General features: G+C 43.8%; 1 protein-coding gene across 1 annotated transcript in view; it reads left to right on the top strand.

The window, feature by feature from the left end:
* LOC126184509 (heart- and neural crest derivatives-expressed protein 1-like) overlaps nt 1–21,123 on the top strand; it is a 75,848-nt gene that overhangs the window by 44,170 nt on the left and 10,555 nt on the right. The window lies entirely within an intron of this gene.

The following is a 21,123-nucleotide window of genomic DNA, read 5'->3' as shown; positions in this document are numbered from 1 at the left end:
GCCGCTTTGTTACACCGAGGATATCTACTTCTATGTTTCTCATCTTGGCAGTTGTTCTTGATTGGAATTCAGGAATATTTACTTCGTCTTCTTTGGTGAAGGAGTTTCGGAAAACCGTGTTTAATAACTCTCCTTTAGTGGCACTGTCATCAGTGACTCCACCGTTGTTATCGCGCAGTGGAGGTATTGATTGAGACTTGCCAGTGGTGTGATTTATGTATGACCAGAATCTCTTTGGGTTTTCTGCCAGATTTCGAGACAGAATTTCGTTGTGGAAATTATTAAAAGCATCTCGCATTGAAGTACGCGCCATATTTCGAACTTCCGTAAAACTTTGCCAATCTTGGGGATTTTGTGTTCTTTTAAATTTGGCATGCTTTTTTCGTTGCTTCTGCAACAACGATCTGACCCGTTTTGTGTACCATGGGGGATCGGTACCATCACTTATTAATTTATGTGGTATATACCTCTCAATTGCTGTTGATACTATCTCTTTGAAAACATTCCACAACTTTTCTACACTTACATGATCAGATCGGAAGAAGTGAAGACTGTCTCTTAAAAAGGCGTTAAGAGCATTTTTATCAGCTTTTTTAAGTAGATATACTTTGTTTCTCTTTTTTATGGTTGTAGATGTTACGGTATTCAGCCTAGCAGCAACTGCCTTGTGGTCGCTAATCCCTGTATTCGTCACAACACTCACTATTTGTCCAGGATTATTTGTTGCTAAAAGGTCAAGTATGCTTTCGCAACCATTTACGCTTGGAGCTCTGGTACTTTCCCAACACAGCTACGACAATTTACAACTGTTACACCAATGGTTCCTGTATCTATTTTCTTCCTGTGTTCAGCCTGCAACCTTTGTGACTGAGGCCCATCTTGTGTTTTCCCGAGAAACTCTAACCTAAAAAACTGCCCAGTCCCTTCGACACAGCCCCCGCTACCCGTGTAGCCGCCTGCTGTGTGTGGTGGACCCCTGACCTATTAAGCGGCACCCGGAAACCCTCCACCCGATGGCGCAAGTCCAGGAATCTGCAGCCTACACGGTCACAGAACCGCCTGAGCCTCTGATTCAGACCCTCCACTCGGCTCTGCACCAAAGTACCACAGTCGGGTCTGTCGACGATGCTGCAGATGGTGAGCTCCGCCTTAATCTCGGAAGCAAGACTGGCAGTCTTTACCATTTCCGCTAGCCACCCGAAACCAGACAGAATCTGCTCCGACCCAAAGCGACACACGTCATTGGTACCGACATGAGCCACCACCTGCAGTTGGCTGCACCCTGTACCCTTCATGGCATCCGGAAGCACCCTTTCCACATCCGGAATGACTCCCCCCGGAATGCACACAGTGTGCGCGCTGGCTTCCTTGCCCTCCTTGCCAGCCATGTTTCTAAGGGGCCCCATTACGCGCCTAACGTTGGAGCTCCCAACTACCAGCAAACCCACTCTCTGTGAATGCCCAGACCTTGCGGGCCGAGAAGCTTCCTCTGGAACGGAGTGGACGACTACATCCGGCTCAGAGACATCGTCAGCCACAGGTAACGCCCGAAACCTGTTCGTCAAACGAAACGGGGAGGCCCTACGATCGGCCCCACGGAAAGGTTTTCGCTGCCTGCCAGACTTTGGAATGATCTCCCACTCGACCTCAGTGCAGGTCACAGCAGTGGACCGATCGGAGCACACGTGGGACGTGCTCGACGTCCCTCGCATCCCCGCGTCCGATCCCCCTCAGTGACGCCCCTTGGCAGCAGCCTCAAGCTGTGTGACGGAAGCCAAAGCAGCCTGGAGCTGTGAGCGAAGGGTCGCCAACTCAGCTCGCATCTGTACACAACAATTACACTTCCTATCCATTACTGCACTCCTCCTGCTTGAAGCTCGTAAAAATATGTAAAAAGCGAACGGTGTACTCGCCTTATTAGCAGCAGGAACTAGCGACCCGCTCTCTCTGACGGTCTAACTGACACTGAGCTGTTCTAACCAAACAAACAAAAGCCTGCACGATACGAGAGTCGATACAACAGTCGATAGCAACAGCGGTACTGTACACTACACTGTTATTGAAATAAAAGGTTGTGCCTAGTAAGCACTCGAACACGCAAGACACTACAAAAATAAACTAGTAACTACACAGATAACTGAAAATAAGTCGCTCCTGTTTGAAGCTCGTAAAAATATGTAAAAAGCGAACGTTGTACTCGCCTTAGTAGTAGCAGGAACTAGCGATCTACTCTCTCTGACGGTCTTACTGAATTTAGAGACTCATTTGGATTCTGGGTTTTGCCATTAACATACTGTTTTAAAAGTTAAAGATCGGCCAGAAAACTGTTAGTCGATTTGACAACATGCAGGATTCAATTTGGAAGCCTCTCCTTGAGCCTGTACCTATTGAAGTATTGCTTTAAAAAATGAGTGTGGCAGGAAGGTCGCTTCACACCTTTGTTTTTCAAGCACTTCGGATGCTATTTCACCATTGAAACTTTGCGAACTTATTGTCCACGAGTTCTACTTATAAACAGAAAATAAACGGAAACTGAAATTTTCCGTCGTTTTCATTAACGTCCCTCCTTAAAGGGTGATTCCAAAAGTTGTGTGCAAAATGAAGGAACTGATGGAGGAGTCGAAATACAATAACTTTGGAATGAGAACATATGACCCTGGAAGTAATCCTGAGCCAGTGAAAGCTTTTGAATGTCAGGAACAACAACAACAATAACGCAAACGCGGTTTAAGTTTCTGTGTACCTACGGTTGGATGCAACTAGACAGAGAACCCGCAGCAATGTCCGCCGCTCGTGGTCTCGCGGTAGCGTTCTCGCTTCCCGAGCACGGGGTCCCGGGTTCGATTCCCGGCGGGGTCAGGGATTTTCACCTACCTCGAGATGACTGGGTGTTTGTGTTGTCCTCATCATTTCATCATCATCCAGGAAAGTGGCGAAATTGGACTGAGCGAAGATTGGATAATTGTACGGGCGCTGATAACCACGCAGTTGAGCGCCCCACAAACCAAACATCATCATCATCTCAGAGAACCCGCAGACTTGTGGCTAGTTCAAATGGCTCTGAGCACTATGGGACTTAACTTCTGTGGTCATCAGTCCTCTAGAACTTAGGACTACTTAAACCTAACTAACCTAAGGACATCACACACATCCGTGCCCGAGGTAGGATTGGAACCTGCGACCGTAGCGGTCGCGAGGATCCAGACTGAAGCGCCCAGAACCGCTCGGCCACACCGGCCGGCGCAGACTTGTCTGTACAAGTACTTGGCGTATTCAGTGCCATATATCCCAGGCCTTGGCTCGGAAGGGATGGTGCAATTGTATAGCCATCTTGCTCATCTGATATGTCAACTATTAATTCTGATTGTGGAGACATCTCAAAATCCTCACGTATGTAACTCCAGTTGCCGACGGAGAAACGCTTCTCGGAGTATAACTAGTTTGTAATGAGGTTCGTGTGATGTCTGGATACTTGATAGAGTATGTAAGATTTTATACCTACACTGACTGTGGTGGTCGTCATTTTGAGCACCTTCAGTAATGTAGAATATTGCTGAGTAAATAGTACATCATCTTTACTGAAATATTAAGGTGCATGGGCATTAATTGCCCTTGTTGTTTCTGAAATTCCAAAGTTTTCACGGTTCAGGATTACTTTCTGGACCATATGTTCGTATTCCAAAGCTGTTTTATTTCGACTCCTCTGTCAGCACCCTTTGTGCACAACCATTTGAATTACTCTTTATATAGCCTCTCTACTTCTTTAAATTACACAAGCTAGTGCAGCACGATACAGACTCATCGTTGACAGGTTAGAATAAGACACTAGTCCCTTAGCAAGCGGTGTAAGGTCCCCGTTTTGAGTCTGCCTTTTACATTAAGGTGGTGGCTAACTTCTGGCCTACTGAACTCATTTAGAGAACGGGTGACGGCAGACGTGCCGAGGATTACAATGTGTTTGTTTATTTTGAAGCTCACAGTAGTTGAAATTGTGCTTTGTTGCCCTGACTGCATCTGTTATTTAATGTCCGGTTGTCAGAAGTCATGGGCGGGGGTGTTGTATCAAAAATGTGTCTGTAATAAAGTTTCAGAAAAGGCTGCAAATATCCGTCAGTGCTGTCAAGATTACAAAGGGATTAAATGACTGACAACTTGTTTTATAACTTCATGAACTTAAAATTATGCACTTCAGGAAATGCAAAAACGTACTGTCCCATGAAAATAACATTAATGAATCACAGTTAGAATCTGTCAAATGAAACAAATATCCTGGTGTAAAAATTTGTGGTGATTGAAGTGGAATATTCACATAAGCTCAAACGCAGGTAAAGCACGTGACAGACTTTGGTTCATTGGGAGCATACTGGGAAACTACAGTCCATCTACAAAAGAAATTGCCTTCAAAACAGGCATTCTACCTTCGTAGTGGTTCGAGCCAAAAGCAAGGGCTCGTTGCCAAAAGAGAGCTACTTTCCGCAACACGGTGACGCAGTATTACGCAAAGCCTTTGGTCCACTGGAATCGTAACAGGACTGCTTGCTCGAGGGTCCAGCTGCAGCACTGATGGACCGAGGGGCCAACTGACATCCTCAGCGCCAGATGCCGCGGTTCGCACTCTGGATGCCGTGACTCGACACAGCTGGTGTACGCCCTGCTTTCGTACCAGTCTCCTGCACTACCGCCTCGCACAGCTTCGTTGCCCGGCCAGAAATCCTACTTTAGAAAGATTGACCCACCATCAAGACGAGCTGGGCGTAGCAAATGTCGCCATCTTCGTGACAACTCTTCGCCGCCGAGAGCCGACCAATCAGCGCTCACCTGTATCGAGCTGATTGTGGCCATCCTGCCTCACCAACCTCCACCAGAGAACACCCACACCCTCTACATGTCCTAGAACATTGCTCAAGTATGTAGGACATACTTTATAATAAACAGGATTAACAGAGTTTATTGGCCGTATGCAAAGTAGGAAAGCACAAGTGATCACGCGTTTCTCTGACTCGCATGAGAGCATCACGGAAATGTTTCAAAACTTGAACGGGCAGACGCTGGAACAATGGGGCCAACAATCTTGCGAAAGCCTACTTACAAATTTTCAAGAACGATTATTAAGTCAGTAATCTAGAAATACATGACAGCCCTCTGCGTATTGCAAAGATAGATAAGACTAATTACAGAGCGCGTACAGAATATCCTATTGGAACGAGAATAAATTCTAATATATGGTACACTGATAAGTAGTACCTTCTGCCATGTACTACACAGTAATTTGAAAAGTACATAGATTAATGCATAGAATACCACAGGGCTTGTATAGGGAGTAGCTTGCGGTTGCCGTTTATGTCTCCTGGTGAGTGCCAGTCCTTCCTTTCAAATGCACATAAACATGACGATACAATGATTCATCATTACGGGCTTAACGATTTAAGCGCCTCAGCCGGATCAATGTGGTCCGTGAACAGTGATGAAGATTTGTAGCAGCAATCACGCTCCACTTCACAATGAGAGAATGCTGAGAAGACGTTTAGACGATTCATGAAGAATCACACACAGTTCTTGTCACACACAGTTCTTGTCAAAAACGGACTCGTGTTTTGTTGCCAAGGAACTAGTTGTTCTGGAGATTAGCAAAACTAAAAAAATTACGGAGATTTCCACCTTCGATTTGCTGAAGATAATATCATGCAGTACACCTGCAGAACTGGTCTTGCATCATGTGGCATTATTGGCAGGGAGCTCCTGTTTAGTGACCTAACTGGAAAAGTAGCCACGATGGCAGATTCTTTTTGTGATATAAGAAAATTAATACTTAAGTGCAACCGTTAGCTAAGATGAGTATGATATCGTAACTACAGCTTTTTGGTGGTAACGTTGTAGGTAACAGTAATGGAGAAGGCACATGATATCATAGGGGCAACATGCGTACGAGCACACTCTGCATTGTTGCCAAATGTATCCAAGATGGCGGCGATGACTTCATCCAAGATGGCGGCGTGTAGACTTGGCAACAGCGCATGACGTCATCCAAGATGGCGTCTATGATGTCAGCTGATGATGCAAGTACTATCCAGTGTGTTCACCACGAGGTCCATACTCCAACTAACTTAGTACACAGTGCCACCACCAGAGAGTGCTCTCATCTGTGACGTAATCCAAGATGGCGGGAAACAGTGTGTTTGCCAGGAGGTCCAACTGACCTAGTACACAGTGGCACCACCAGAGGGCACTGTCGACATGGTGGCTGTCATGATGTCAGCTGATGATGTAACTATCGTTATACCTGTGACGTCACAGACACACTGGTAGGGTTCCCACCCCAAATCCATGATGGCAGCAGTGGAAAATTCAAAAAATGATATGACCCCCTCCCAGGCAGGAAATTCAATTTTTTTCATATTATTGCGAGTTCCACGCCCACCTGGACTTGGAAGGAAATAGTTAAAGTCACCACCATGGTCCTCAACCGTCCACAATGTCCCCTTAACAACCCATGTTGGCAGAGTAATGTGTACTAACGTGTACTAATATTCACTAACATGTACTAATGTGCTCAGTGCATGACGTCATCCAAGATGGCGGCTGTGACGTCATTTGATGATGCAATTGCCACACACCCCTGGTGAGAAGTTTGAATTTTGATGGGAAGATAGGTCAATTGGGCTACCTCTGCTACCCTAAGAAAATGGCACAAAAGAAAGGCCACTTGGACTACCTTCACTAACCTAAGTGACCTGACCGCCACCTCCTCCTAGGGATTCGTGGGAGAAGGACTCAGCCTGCACTAGGCTGGTGGAGAGAGGAAGAAGTGTTCTTTATTTATTTTATAATAATTTATTTAGGGATGGAGTATATTTATTACAGTGATACAAAACACACGCTCGGACATGCTTGGGGACATGTCACACAGTGTACAGTCATGTGAACCAGTAGAAGACTCTGCAAACATTCTTGCTAATCGTCAACTGTCGAAATCATACACCTGTCTTTATTTAAACAATTTTAGCCACTACCACCATCCAGTGTGTTCACCACAAGGTCCTGCCCAACTGACCTAGTGCACAGCACCACGATCAGAGCTCACTGTCATCCCGCCCATCCGTTCAACTGCTTTCTCTCTATCATCATTCTAACAGGACACCTCTGATACGTGGATACCGACGTCACAGATGATGCTGTTCCACCGCTCATGGTGTGTGTGTGTGTGTGTGTGTGTGTGTGTGTGTGTGGACTTCACAGAACGTGTTATACATAAACTGTTCCACCGCTCCTATATAATTCAGTACATTGATGTGCAGACACGATGTAGTCAACTGTCCAAATAACGCATAGCATAGCCTACAGACCTGCTCGCAAAATAATCCAACAGATGCGTGCAACCACCCTCTGCCATCACCTGTACACTAGACCACACAGGAGGTTAATGGCAGCCCCTGCAAAGTGACCCAACCGTCAGCTGTCAAACCACACACAGACGCCCGTTAGTGTCCCACACGCATGAGATGGTGGCGTCCCTACCATACTTGACACCTGAGAAATTCCTTGCAAAATAGTGATCACCTAGGCGCCGGACACAGGTGAAAGTTGCCTCTTTTTTCGAGTATGCAGTCACTGTTATACTGACGTCACAGAACTCCAAGGTGAGCTCACGCAGCCCCCACATGCGAGACACCTCTGGGCAGCACTTGTCTTTACTGTTGATGATGGAGTAGTTACAAACCTTCGCAAACGCATCTAACAAGGTTCTCAATCTTATACTCATGTCACATCACTGTCTAAAATATGAGAACAGAGTCGACCTCACAGAAATTGTATAGTGCCCCAGAAATAGTTAACGCTCGCTTTCTTGATGTCTCAGCTTGTGTGCATGAAAATTCTTGCCCTAACAGAACCTGGTTACGCAAATAACGCAGAATAACGTCGAATGCAGTCTTCCTCGTGGACCTAACGTGCTACCCACTCCATCACATGTTACCCTTCCTGCTTTCAACACACACAAATGTTCCCTCCGCTATGTAGAAGCTCCTATATCCCAGCACACAGGATGTGAATGAATCGAGCGTTATGATTGGCTCTTATCGAATTTACCCACCGAATTACTGTTGCCGCCGGTATCGAAACACCATCCACCTTTTCTTTCTTTCTGCGGATGAGACATTCAGTGGTAAATTATTTTGCACAGATCGCTAAATTGCACTGACAGTTAAACCCACGAAGTTGTCTACAGATCATCAAATACATACGAGACTCACAAGAATATTGGAAGCCAGGAAGGTATTTACCAGTGTAACTACAATTAAATATTACTATTGCTGCTACAGTCTGACACCAATCGATGTACAGGTAATGTCTCCTCTTGACGACTGTGCTTCTGCCAGCCATGGTGGCTGAGCGGTTCTAGGCGCTACAGTCTGGAACCGCGCGACCACTATGGTCGCAGGTTCGAATCCAGCCTCTGGCATGGATGTGTATGATGTCCTTAGGTTAGTTAGGTTTAAGTAGTTCTAAGTTCTAGGAGACTGATGACCTCAGAAGTTAAATCCCATAGTTCTCAGAGCCATGTTTTTGACTGTGCTTCCAGAACGAATCTCAGTATCTGAAGCGCACGTAATTTTCCACTTAAAAAATCTCTCGCAGTTATCGATGTGCTGAATCTATATGCCCCTCACGATAGGACACAGTCACCCTCTCTAGTCATACCGTATCATATACCAGAGTAACTTTACAATAAAATATATACACATTTTACACAATGTAAGCCACAGTAACTTTACAATACAATATATACACATTTTACACAAACAGTGTAATTATCCTTTATATCTGTACAGCACCCAAAAAAATTTTCTTTCTTTCTTCAGACGTGATATTCAGCGGCAATAAACTATTTTACACTGATCACCATAGTGCACCGACAACTAAACCTCGCAAAAAATATGGAAAGACGCTTACTCAATTACACTGCTCTTCCACTGAGGACAGGAGCTTTGATATTAGAAAGTGAAACTGATATCCAACCCAGCAATATATCACCGCGTACTGTGTCGATGTAGTGAACATAAGTTATATCCTATGCCATACAAAATCATTCCTTTTACATCAGCGCACCCTTCAGCAGACCGAAGTCGCTCTCAGAACTGTTCTACAAATTCGGGATCGTTTCCCCGTGGCACAAACGCGTTACTGTTTCTGCTCCAAACCTGCTTCCTTCCTTGTTTGCTTTTCTACGCATATCTCCAGACTCGAGGATTACAAGAACACACGTATTTTCGCATGGTTTGCCATAATATTATACCATTTTCGCGGTACTTCTCGATATCAAGCACTAGGCAGCATCCTACCAATCGCTAGCGTAACATAATTCCCAAGAGATACACTGGAAATTATTTCTCCACAAACCCAACCTTTAGTGGCGTGCAGCGTGCGGTAAACCACTGAGTAACTAGAAACAAACAAAGGAAACTGATATTTCCACTCTCGAATACCGATACCGATGTTGTAACAGATTCCAAATCATCCCTATAATTTACAAGCCAACTAAGGTCTTTCCCATGTCTAGAGAACAGGCAAATGTGTCTTCCACATGCTAGAAGCACACACCACAATCGATCTTCTCTCAACTAAATAGAGGCGCGAAATGTGCGGAAGCACTCAACCAAACAATTTACATGGGAGGCAATAACGGTCCAGCGCAAACGCACCTCCATACACAATCTTCTCAAATTTCCACTTGATCGCAAAAGCTGCACAACACATACTAAGTATTAGTTCGTTATTCAGTCTTCTAGGCGACGGAAAACTTAACTCACATTCCTACACTCCAACAGACCTCTGCATTCGGATGGCTGCTGCCATTAAGAGGAAACGTGAATCATTCCCACCACAGGCCATGTAAGCATGGAATCATTCTAGAAAACTGGTCACATGTACGTTCTGTCAACGATCGCGGTCTCAATTGAACGGCATTCGGATATGAGCGAAGTATCAGAAGTACACCCTGCTGAAGGCTGTGGCTCTGGAAATGGAAATATCTGTACCTTCCTTACTACTGGACATAGTCATCTCCTTTACACATATCGGAACACAAACACATACATTATAAGCCTGATGCTCAACTGCGACCATATCACGCAACCCCCCCCCCCCACTACTACTAAGTATAATACTTGAGCAATAAATGTTTCCACACGTTGCAAAATAGTGATGACCGAAAATCAACGATGGGTGGGCATGTCTCTTAGGTTTTTCTTGCGAGTGCTACCACTGTGTCTTAGAAAGAGAGACGTAATCGGCCAGATGTTGAAAAACCCGATCGCAACAACGACTGTATATTACCATCACAAGCAGTCTTGGTTCTACAGCTGCACGCAAGTATCCATGTTAAAAGCTATAACCGCTCTACAAATCGAGGTACGACATTACCTCTGAATGAGTTGGTTTTTTCTGGACAAATATCGTGACGATGATCGTAGGAATGTGTATTATCAGACCAACACATAGCCCATGATGCAACCTCGTCATAAACTTAACGCATTTTGAAAGTGATTCAGCTAAGAAACGTGGTATGTAAGGGGCATTTGCGACTCCCTCACACCACCCCAGCTAGATAATTCTATAGTATTTATAGCACCTTCTGTCTCGATACCATATCAGAGGTTCCGCGATATTTCCACCAAGTTATAGGCAATGACTGATTGAGAAGGAACACAAACGGCAGTAGTAGATGACGTTCTGATTGAGGTCGTAAGAAAATGTACACTAGATTCTCAGATCTCTAGTGCTACACTATCCGCTAGAAATGATGTCCATGATTTGGAATCAGGTCTTTCCATTCAAGCACATACCTGCGTTGGTTCCTATTGAGAATTGCTTTAATGATTACAACCACTACTCAACCATATTTCTGGCACTCTCATATCTTGCAACGAGTCACCTTCCTTGAACCTGTCTGCTACAGTCAAATTACAACCTGCTTTTAGTCAGTCCCTACGCATCTTGCAATTGATCTCATTTCTACAGCTTTGAACATGTGATCGTTCAAATTTTAGTCGGAACTGAGCAGAAGTCGGAGAAAGTCGTATCCACCACCTTCTGCAACCTGTGTAGAAACAGGACGACCAGAGTTAGTGCAACAGGACCGTGTTTTGACCATTCGGCAAAAATGCGCATAATGTGGTACATATCCAAACTAGATACAAATACTACAGTCCGAAGCAGATCCGCGACCATTCAAATCAATCAGCCCGACATACTATCATTGTTATTCTCTACCCCCAACAGAGAAAAATTACGAACTATAAATGCCCCACTTACTTCACCCGACATAGAAGTCACCTAGGCACTGATGCTGGCGCAATGACGCATAACTGCAGTGTGGTCCATCGCGGAGAAAGAGATTTCGCAACACTCCCCAGAAAAGTGCAGTGTGCAGCCCTCCAAGCACTCCTAACTGTATACCCCGTCCCTCACCTCAAACTGCTGCTGCTACGACAGCCTGTGTGGCACGATCCTATTAAATATACAGGCACTGCAGAGGCCCTTTAGAATTTGGTCACCTATACTCTAGGTGAATGATCGTATCCCACAGGCTATACTAAATCGCATGAGACGCTCCCTCTGGTCCTGTTTAGTTGCTTGAGACACTGTTTTCTAACACGCTTTTGTACAACGCCAAACATTTCGTTTTTCTACCACGACTTCAAGGCCTGTGCGTGGTCTTAAATTGACATTAAGAAGTTCCGACCCACGGCATTATGTAGGAAACTAGATGTTGCATGGTGTAAATAATGTTCTTATGGTGGATAGCATAACGTGCCACACATTGGCTGATATTAAATAAAAGACAGTTACAACATAAGGAAACCAGAAGAGTTCTACAGCGTTGGTGTAGGTTTCCAAACAACAGTGCAAAAGTGATTCACGAGCTCCACGTTTAGACTTGTCTCTCACACTGATGGAATAGCTGATGGATCTGCGTTCCCTTTCGACTGATTCCTCACATTGCACTTATGTGCGCGATCAGTGTTTCAGTGCTATCCACTCTAGAAGGTGCTGTCCATCCAGCAAAACTGTCCTTAACTCAAACAAGCGACATCAGTCAATCATTATGTGGTAACCATCAGCATGCCAGTGTACAGATGGGAGGAAAAGACACCATCGATGTACTCTAATAATAAGCATCACAGTTGATAACGCGAACAATTTTAGTAATTTTACAGTAACTTCAACACAGGCCAATGATGTGACAGCATGTTTCCTCAATTTCAGTATCATAGCTAAACAACCCCTTCTCCACTCTGTGAGTATCATTTCGAGCATGGATAGATGACAGTGCAGTACGTCCATTTCGAGTCCTCACCCATATCGAGTTGGGTCCATGTTGAGGAGCTTAGCACTCCTTATCGATGTATAGAAACAGATTTCAAAGTGTCATAATGTAATAGCAGACAGTTAAGAAGAACAAGAAACTAATGATTTTTATGTGCGATGGAGCTCCAGATGGATGGAGTTCGACGCATTTTTACGTAAATCAACCAAGCTATCAACTCTAAAGTATTGTTCTAGAGTCTAGGATTGGTACCTGGAAGGTATTGGCAAGAGAGAACATAAACACATGCATTCCTAAGGCTACAACATTCTGCACTTAAAACGGTCTATAACGTTAGATCACCTGCGTTTCCGACCTATCAGTTGTATGGAATGTAGCGTTGTTAATATTTCATTGTGAGAAGTATATTTCAAGCGTATGACACACATCCTTCTTCCCAGTTTCTCTACGATAAACGATGTTATCGAACCGTAAATCGGAAAAAAACTACTTCTCTAAAACACTTGCTCTGCGTGATACGAGCACAGTATAGCTATTTGGAGACGTATGGTGTCCACTGTTCACGTCCGATCATGGTTCAGAAATTATATGATGCCTGCATCAGGCCTATATAAAATGATCTTTAGTAGCGGGGGATACCTCCTACAACGAAACAGATAAACTCATAGCAGCAGCGTCCAGCATGTGAAAATTACAAGTCATTCCGTCACTAACTCTGTAAACAGCACATCTGTCGGGCAAATGTGTACACGGGGATTACAGCACCTCACAAACACCTATCGCTAACTTAGTTATGACACTGCTTTAAACCACATACAGAACACCAGGTTGTACATGAACGCAGGCTATGTCACGCGACTGATGCATCCAGACAGAACACTGGAAAAACTGACCTGCAGCAACTTCTCCTTCTCTAGAATGCGTCAGTCAACCATTAAATCATACCTCGTTACAGCTCCATCTCAATCGATCACGCTGTTCACTCCCTGTTATCCTTTAACGCAGATGCAAATAGGTTTAGAGGTGAATGGTTATCTGTCCACCTGAAAAGCATCAAATACAGTAGTCAAGTAGCGTGTATCACTGGTATCTAAATAGACATACAGTATAATGCTACCTCGAAGGAAAAAAATTGACTGCCTCCCTGCTTCCCTTCGTTTCGATGTCGACGTTTCCTCGGATTCCTCTTGTTGTGGCATACTTGTTCCCATGTACAATTTGTTTGGCGTGAACCAGAAGATACGCAAGTACTTACTCAATTTCCCCACATTTTGGTGTATATTTGGTCAATGTATGCCTATTCGCTCATCATTTTTCGCAATTCTATCGATTTTATGTCATATCTATCCATGCAATCATGACATCTCGTTCTGTGTTCTAAAATTGCCTGTAAATGTAGCACAGCTACGAACACCTAGCCCAAATGCACTGATCGGGAGGCGTAATATAGCACTGTACTCGACTGTATCCAGTCACCCCTACATTTGGACAGCGTTTGCTCTGTTTTCTGCATGTCATGTGGAGACTAACTATTTCCTTCCAAGTCCAGGTGGGCATAGCACTGGCGAAAATATGACAAAATTTGAATTTCCCACCTGGGAGGGGTGCCTATCACTTTTTGTATTTCATGCCACCGCCATCTTGGATTTGGGGTGGGAACCCTATCAGTGTGTCTGTGACGTCACATGTCTAACTGTACTTGCGTCATCAGCTGATGTCACGACTGCCACCTTGTCGACAGTGCCCTCTGGTGGTGGCGCTGTGTACTAGGTCAGTTGGAGTCTGGACCTCCTGGCAAATACACTGTTTCCCGCCATCTTGGATTATCTCACAGATAAGAGCCCCCTCTGGTGGTGGCACTGTGTACTAAGTCAGTTGGAGTCCGGACCTCGTAGTGAACACACGGGATGGCTGTGCTGCACGAAATTGTTTAAATAAAGACTTATGTCCAAGTCCTTTTCCCACGAATCCTTAGGAGGAGGTGGTGGGCGGGTGACTGAGGTTAGTCCAAGTGTCCTTTCTTTCGAGCCATTTTCTTAGCTTAGTAGAGATACGCGAATTGACCTTTCTTTACCACCAATATTCAAACTTGCCGCCACTTCATAGGTAGAAGTGGTGGTCGGGTGACTTAGGCTAGTGTGGGTAGCCGAAGTGACCTATCTTCCTGCAATTTTCTTAGCTTAGTAGAGATAACCGTGGTGTGATGCATTATCCTGTTTGAATTTGAAATTCACCCCATTTTTCTGGGGGAGGGGGGCGTGGCACTTTCCCGCCATTGCCGCCATCGTGGATACACCTGACAACAATGCAGAGTGTGTTCATATGCAGGTTGCCCCAGTACTCACAACGAGCCCCCGGGTCAGTGTATTGATCAGTTCTCGAGTAATACCACGGAGGCTGCAGACTGTAGCGTACTCATAGGTACGATAGATCATCGTCAATAGTGTCTCACGGTCTCACTCCATTAGGCAATGGCAAGGGTATGGATCACAAGCACGGGAACTGGTGCAACGTCTCGTACTCAGGAGATCTACTCCACTAACGCTCTGTCGTGTTTTTCAACCTCGCAGGATCCTACGGAACCTTATGCCGTGTTGCAGAGGTTGGCAAAGAGAAAGCAGTGACTGTTGAGAAAAGCAGTAGCAACTCGTAAGAAGTACCAAAAGCACGCTGCTGGTACATAATAAAAAGACTGTACATTTGGAGGATACAACATGAACTGTTCAAAATAAATTTTGTATGACTCTCATGACTTGCTTAGTTATGATCAGAAACCTCTTTCTCAATACTCTTCTGATCACAAAAAACTGCTATCTATAGCCACACATGTGATGGTGTTGAAAGTAAACTAGCATTATCATTGCAATTTTCATTGTGCCTCGTATTGTGAGCGGGATAATGTGGCTTATGTACTCTGTTCAATCTGTCAACTTGTCTCGAAGGGTCATTTCGAGATCAGACTGTTCACAAATTGTCACTTTACGGCAGGGCGGGTTACCAGCATGGGAAGTTGCCTGCCGCCTAGAACTCACGGCCCGTATGTACCCCGAGGTAAAGGAACCGAGCTCCGCCTTCTTAGAGGCAATGAGACAATCAATACGCAACCATCTCCACACAGTCAGTTTGTCTTCTACGTGTCGATTACGAGCAACAGTACAAACTACCCGCAGCACCGTGTTACGCGAAGGACATAAGCAAATGAACCTGGTCAATGGCAAGGGATTCTCTTCACCAGTAACTGCAGAATTTGTCTGGCACATGATAATCGTCTTATAAGATTGTGAAGGCGACCAGATAGCAATGCACATCTCGATCCTGCAGTCCCATGGCTTCAGCAGGGAAGTTGGTCGCTCTTCTCTTACTTACCGTGGCAGACTTATTGCTGACGTAGAAACGAACGCAACTTATCCGATATTTTTAAATTTTTTAAATTTATGAAATGATTTGTAACTTTCATTAGATAAATTATTCTGATTCTTATGATGGTGTGTTTGAAATTGGAAGCTTGCTCTTCCGAAACGTGTCAGTTTTAAGGTTATCAGATTCTAAGGTGATTAACATTAAAAGTGTAGTTGATCCGGAATTCTTCTTTTCATTTTGCCTTTTCCCGTGCCTCTACTGTTTCGGTAATGTTGTATCGGATTAGCAGGGTTACTGATGTTTGGTGGCCGGGTGCTCTTCCTGTCGTCACCCCCCCCCCCCCCCCCCCGCCCGCCACCCATCCCCCACGGACGAATCTTTGGACCTCCATCTGTCGGTGTCTAGTGTAGATGTCATTTTCAAGTGTAATAACATTTTATAGGAGTTTGCGTTGTGTGTATGTGAGGCGGGGCGTGAGGACCAGTCCGTCATTCACCTAGTAGCAGGTGGAAAAGCGCCTGAAAGTCATACCCAGGCTGGCCATCGTCGTTAATCTGCGAGGTGATTTCGATCTGGGGCTGGCTCACCTACTCATATTCCGGAAGCGTGCGATTTCGTAATATCGGCTATCCAGGAGGGTCGCGACTGAGCCGGAATATTTTCTTAAATTATTGAATTGCGTCTGCGACCTCTAGCTGTGGATAAAATTAAAGAGAATTATATTTATTACAGCCAACTGAAAGCTGGCATAACGCTGTCAGAGAAAATATGGCTTACTAAGAAATAATGGGACGTTTATTTTCAATGAGACGTACTAAACTACACGTATTTAAGGCAATTTAACATTTACAATGACACCCACTTCTATGCGTAAACACACACACGCACACACACACACACACACACACACACTTCAAAAGCAACGAGAACAGCATGCCACATTTAAAAGACCATAAAATCCCCAAGATTGGCGAAGTTTTACAGAAGCTCGATATACATCGCAGATTTCATTGCGAGATGCTTTTAATAGTTTCTTGCGGAAAATCCGAATCTCGTCGTATGTTAAGAACATCAGCGGTAAGATACAATCATTACTTTCACTGCCTGATAGCGATGGTAGCGTTAGCGATGACAGTGCCACAAAAGTGGAGTTACTAAATACCGTTCTCCGAAATTTCTTCACCAAAGAAGACGAAGGGAATATTCCTTATTTCTAATCAGGAACTGCTGCTGACACTAGTAACTTAGAATAGATATCCTCGGTGTAACGAAGCGACTCAAATCACTTAATAAATGCAAGTCTTCCGGTCCAGATTGTGCACCAGTTAGATTCCTTTCACAGTATGCAGATATGATATCTTCATACTTACTGATCATATACAACCTATAACACCTATGTACGTACTTTGTGCCAAATATGACGTTAACATAGAATAAGTGTTACTCTCTTCAAGTAATTCTGAAGTTTGACTGAGTGTTTACCTAATGGACAGAGGGTATCGAACAAGGATTGCTGACTATGGCAGTTAATAGAAAGCTGAAAGACTTTAATTTTGTAAGTAATGAAAGTAGCAAACTTCACGTAAATGAAATACGAAACGGTTGCCAGCCTAATTAGGCATAATACATTGAAAGATTAAGTTTGAAGAAAAATAAACGTGGATTGCTGAAGAGACTTCCATTAATGCTCCTTTTAAACAGTGCAATGGATACACACAACTAACGTACGAACTACATAGTGGGCAGCAGTAGATAACTTTTTACACAAATCAGCAAACGTAGGGAACTACATAATACTTCATTCATGGTAATAAAAGTTACTATTGCAAACATTAATTAATTCAGTACTAATTCAACATTAAGATGTTACTAAAGACACACTGGACTGAAACTGGGCATGGAAAGAGTTATGATTTCAGCTAACACATACATACCACAAATTAAATTAAATAATCCTACACCTATACTTATTATGCCTTCATTATTACCAATGTCACAGGTTTCTTTTAATAGCGACCAAAAAAAACTATCTTTAGTTTGACTTTCTTACAGTGGAAAAGAATTTAGTGGGGGCCCATAAACTGTCATTTACTGTATAGGTAAATTCTGTAACTACTTCAGAGACAATTGCATTACACTAATGTGGATTTCTAACCCCTCCTGAATTGGTTTATATTTCAACACCATATAACAATTTACTCAAGTAATATATTCAAATAAAACTTCAGAAATTAGTTCCTAGTAATAGCTACAACAAAGTAAAGTCTCATGAAAGTTCAAATTATGTGCTTCTTTCATTACCTGTGAAGCAGGTGGTTTAACTAGTATCATTTATACACTTTAGCACTGAAACTTTGGCACATTCAAAGTAGGAACAAATCACTGATTAGTCAGAAACAGGATACTCGGTATTTAGCACGTTTAGGATAGGACCCTGCATAGGGTCCATGATCTGGGCAAGGTCAACGTTCCAACACATATTTTTATCACTGAAATTATTATTGAAAAAAACACACACAAATGTTCTGGTCCATACTAAAATACGTATCTGATTTCCTGAAGTTAAAAAATGGCTCTGAGCACTATGGGACTTAACATCTATGGTCATCAGTCCCCTAGAACTTAGAACTACTTAAACCTAACTAACCTAAGGACAGCACACAACACCCAGCCATCACGAGGCAGAGAAAATGCCTGACCCCGCCGGGAATCGAACCCGGGAACCCGGGCGTGGGAAGCGAGAACGCTACCGCACGACCACGAGATGCGGGCTTTCCTGAAGTTAGCCGAGCAGTGCCGCAATAGTGGTGGCAAGCACGTGGTGGCCATCTGGCCTCACTTCTTGCAGTTTAAGGCTCTTTTCAGATTTCTTCTTGGCGACGTATCAGTCATTTCAGAGCCATTCCGTAATACAAGAGCACCATATTACAGCCGAAACCATATCCGAGGCAATTTCAACATAAATCGGCTTCCGAATGCCTCACTTGGTACCTACGGTGTTGACTGTACAACTGCTGGCCACTGACTATATAATTTGCTCTCTCTTTTGCCGCCCGGATTGACCGCCAATGCCACCTTTTCCCGCGCGCCAAGCCCCTTCCGCAGCGGAGGGGGTTGCCGACACCTTTTCCTTTATATAATACGACTTCCCTGAGTATGAACCAGTATTCAAAGTACAATTTCTCTTTTATGAGTATATACATATTTTATGAAGTTTCAATATTTTTAAACATTATTATATCTTTACAATATATACATCATAAACTTCCACTTTCCCTCTGACAGTTCAAAGATCTTAACTAGTACAGAACAATCACTTCATAGTTAAATACAGATAATAACACTGTATGAACTACTTACAATCGATAATGGTGTTACAAACCATTCGCTCGACGAAAGATCCGTGCCTAAACACTGGAAAATTTCCAGGTGTCACCTGTCGTTAAGAAACGAAACAGCAGAAATCCGCTGAATTACAGACTCATATCACTGACGTCGATCTGCAGTAAGATTTTGGAACGTGTACTGTATTCAGCCATTATGAATTACCTCGAAGGAAACGATCTATTGAAAAATAGTCAGCATGGATTCTGAAAAATATCGTTCTTGTCCAACACATTATTGTCGTGAAGTTAAGAGTGCTATCGACAGGAGGTCTCGAATTGATTCCATGTTTCTGGACTTCCAAAAGGTTTTTATACCGCTCTTCACAAGCGGCTTCTAATCAAATGACGTATCTGTAGTCCGCCTGTTTAGCTGAGTGGTGACGTGCTTGCTTTCCATGCAGCGGGCCCGGGTAAGGTTCCCGGTCGGGTTGCAGATTTTCTCCGCTCGTGGATTCGGTGTTGTTTTGCCCTCACAATTCCATCCTCATCACCGACTCCCAAGTCGCCCAGGGCGGTGTCGACTGAAATAAGACTTGCACTCGGCGGCCGAATTTCTCCGTATGGGGGCCTCCCAGGCAACAAGACCATACGCTCATTTCATTTTTTTTTTTTGTATCTATCCGTTGTGCGACTGGATTCGTGATTTACTGCCAAAAAGGTCACAATTCGTAGTGACTGAGGGAAAGTAATTGAGTAAAACGGAAGTAATATCTGGCGTTCCCCAAGGAAGTGATACGGACCCCTTGCTGTTGCTGATGTCTACAAAAGATTTGGGTGGGCCAACGTATATTGTTTGTAGATTATACTGTCGTTTGTCATCAGAAGATAAAAAAAATTGTAAAATGACTTACAAGGGGAGGCCGCCAATTGTGAAATTTAGATTCGATTTATACGGCGCATAATAGAAGCTCATGGCCAGAGGTGCAATGTGGCAAAGCACCAAGATGCACTTCTCAGCCGTTGTCGAGAAAATCGACGGTTCAAATAAACCGTTGCGGTGAAATACTCTCTACGCTTAATGATTTTCTACAGCGTCGTGGCGCAGCGGTAAGCGCTCGGATTCGTAATCAGAAGGTCGCCGGATCGAATATCGCGCCATGCGATTTTTTTGTATTATTAGTTTTTTTTGTAATATATATAAAAACTATTAATGAATTACTTATGCATGTTAGTGAAGGCGGATCGCTCTCCAATTGTACCGCCTCCATTTTTCCGTTTGTTTAACAGTGTGTGCCAAAGCTCTCACGTCCGCACTGATTTTCGACGATGTTATAAGTTGCGCTAGGGACTGCATCTACCTTCTTTCGAAGTTATGCGGCGGCTCGTTTCGGCCCATTCAACATCTGTCCTTCAAGTGTAACGAGCGAGTAACGGAATTTATATTTCATACCTGACACAGCAAATTTGTGTTCGTGGGGTCTTTATTCTAATTCGAAGGTTTGACTTGCGCTATACGTATTCGTTTCGGAATATCGTTTCTACGTCTTCCGTTAACTATACGTGGTTAACATTATGAAGACAATTAATAACATTTGTGAAATACAACTTTGTGTGCGGTTTTTCCACGACAAACGACTTTCAACAACTTATTATATGCATAATTGTTGCAACTGATTGCCGGGAATTATATATATATATATATATATATATATATATATATATATATATATATATATATGTGTGTGTGTGTGTGTGTGTGTGTGTACATTTAAATTACAAAAAACAAATACTAAAAAAAAAGGTTGCATCGCGCGAGATTCCATCCGACGACCTTCGGATTACGAACCCGAGCGCTTACCGCTGCGTCACGGCGCTGTAGGAAATTATTAATCGTAGAGAGTATTTCACCGTAACGGTTTCCTTTAACTGTCGATTTTCTCGACAACGGCTGAGAAGTGCATCTTGGTGCTTTGTCACATTACACCTCTGGCCATGAGCTTCTATTACGCGCAGTATGAATCGAATCTGAATTTCACAATTGGCGGCCTCCCCTTGTTAGATAAAATCTCTGTATGACACGAAAAGTGGCAGTTGTCCCCAACGCCAGCTTGT

The sequence above is a fragment of the Schistocerca cancellata genome, chromosome 4 (genome assembly GCF_023864275.1).
Source record: "Schistocerca cancellata isolate TAMUIC-IGC-003103 chromosome 4, iqSchCanc2.1, whole genome shotgun sequence".
Taxonomy (NCBI): domain Eukaryota; kingdom Metazoa; phylum Arthropoda; class Insecta; order Orthoptera; family Acrididae; genus Schistocerca; species Schistocerca cancellata.
Note: the sequence above shows the minus strand (reverse complement) of the source record. Positions and strands in the feature narration are given on the sequence as shown.